This window comes from Asterias rubens, chromosome 9, assembly GCF_902459465.1.
Source record: "Asterias rubens chromosome 9, eAstRub1.3, whole genome shotgun sequence".
In the NCBI taxonomy this organism is placed as follows: Eukaryota; Metazoa; Echinodermata; class Asteroidea; order Forcipulatida; family Asteriidae; genus Asterias; species Asterias rubens.
In genome coordinates, this window is record NC_047070.1 from 13521731 (window position 1) to 13524179 (window position 2449).

Below are 2449 nucleotides of genomic sequence, written 5' to 3' on the forward strand. Positions count from 1 at the left end.
AACCAACAAGCATTGGCAAATCGTACTTCAATTAATCAGAATTAACGCGGCGCATTGATGACACTTGGCCGGCGGTGCTGTGCTTGTCGGGGCCGCTAATTCGCTAGATTTGTCTGCGGGCAGTAAGGAGCCCTGACACGGTATACTTGGATTCAGCAGACCCGGCTACTGATAATTAGTCAAGTGTTTGCAAATGTGTGTGAAGTATGCCGTAAGGTGAAGCTGGCGGGGACAAACATTTTAAAGGGGATATTGTTCACAAATGGGTAGTTTTACTCATTATATTTCTCATATTTTATGGTGATGGAGCCTTGCGGGTTGGAATGTTATCTATGAAAGGACAATGATGAAGAAAGTCAATGTCAATTAAGACTGTTAAGGGAAAAAAACACATTAATGGCGAGGGAGGGGAAACCCCATAATCCAGTTTGGAATGTAAACCTAATTCCACATCCGAGGTTTGTAGGGGTCTGAGATTGAAATGAAGCAAGGGTTGAGATAAGCTAGACCACCGTGCTAACCGATTCCCATGTACTGGCAGACATTATGGCTCAAGAATTAGTGTATGCGTCGTGATTATAGTTGAGACTTTGGACCGGTAAATGAATATTCGTTAGGTGTCATTTCAATGTCTGCATAATGTAACAAAACACACACATCACGATTTCAATAAATATCCACCAGATTGCCAAAGGCTAATCTTGAAGCACACACCCCATGGGTAATATTATTGAATACAGAACACGATGAGAGAAACACGTTCAAGGCAACAAACACCTTTTACTTATTACAAGCTTTTACTTTTTTTAACCACAGCTACAACTTGTAAATTATAGATTAGTTATTTTTTTAAGGTTTGTGTACCACCATTTTTTCACTGACAGACATTGTCTCATGAGGAATTTTATGTGAATGTGTGTGTGGACAGCTAGAACAAAATTGGCTCTGTTTACCGTCGAATAACGATCACCAGTCCTAATTTGAGAATCCCCAAACTGGAAACGGGGTTAGTAGTAGCTTTTTGAAGAAAAAGACAAACCCAGGTACATGTATTTAGTTTATTTTGTCTCTCCCTCCACCCTTTCTCTCCTTTTCTCTCCTTTTCTCTCTCCTTTGTTTCTCTTCCCCTAACCCCTCTTTCCGGACGGAAAGGAGGGGTGTGCGCCCCACGCTCCCCCCCCCTGGACCCGCGCCTGCTTTTTGCTTAACATACATTCACCACGATTATCTACTTTCGGCCCTATAAAATCGACACTCCTGTTTAATAAGCGCACGCCTATTACACCTTATATGACGATCCTGCTATACGTACCGTAAGACCCGCAGTATATAGTTACGTGACAATACTGCCACGTAATACTCGATACCATGTAATACTGTCTACTGGATATATCGGGGTTTTTAAGGTTTTTTTATGCAAGTTCGCCCAAAACAAGGCTAAAAGCCACTCTAGGTAAAGGGCTACAATGAAGAAAACATAATGCAGAAACTCAGTGGAGCTGAAGGTAGGAATTGACATTCCTCTTAAAAGATGGCAGATCATAGGATGAAGGGAAACATGCACCAGGCAAGGAGTTCCAAAGAGATGCAGTACGAGGGAAAAAGCTACTGGAGTAGTTCTTTGTTCTACATCTCGGCACAGCCACAGTATAAGGATGAGAACAAGCAGAAAGCCTGGTCTTTGTTTCAATTGTATCAGTTGCAATATCCCTTCCAAGAACTTGAAATTGTGCTAAAATTGTGGTGTGATCTTCATTGTAGAGCGACCGATTGTGGTTGGTGGACAAAATTCATGTTATTTACGTTTATTGTGAAAGTTTCACAGCTGCTCGCGTTTGAGAACTTACGGCCTGATAGTTTTAAACACTATTTGTCCATTCTTGAGTGTAATTTTGAACTAGATTATCAATATTATTTCACTTCAGTTATTCACTCAATACAAAGTTTTATCTGGAAGCGAGGTTGCCCTGCAAACATACAAAGCACGCACGCTTTGCAAAGAATTTCAATAAATTATTGGCTAGCTTTGTTTTGCATTTTACTCCGACCGTGCGGATCAATCTTTATCTTATGATGAACACATTGGGGTGCGTTGATTCAGTACGGCTGATCACACACACGGTTCCGTGTTGTGGCACGGACATTATGTAGTTCTTTACTCAGAGACTATGACTTGAGTTTAGTTCCAAATGCCAAGAAACGTGTATAGTTCATTTTAACTTGAGTTGGGATAAAATATACGAAAAGAAAAAAACAAAAGAAGACTTAAAGACCCTGGACACTATTGGTAAATTATTGTCAAAGACCAGTTTTCTCCCTTGGTGTATCTCAACATATGCATAAAATAACAAACACATGTAAAAAAACACCTTGTCACACGAAGTTGTGTGCTTTCAGAGGCTTGATTTCGTGACCTCAAACTCTAAATCTGAGGTCTCGAAATTAAAAT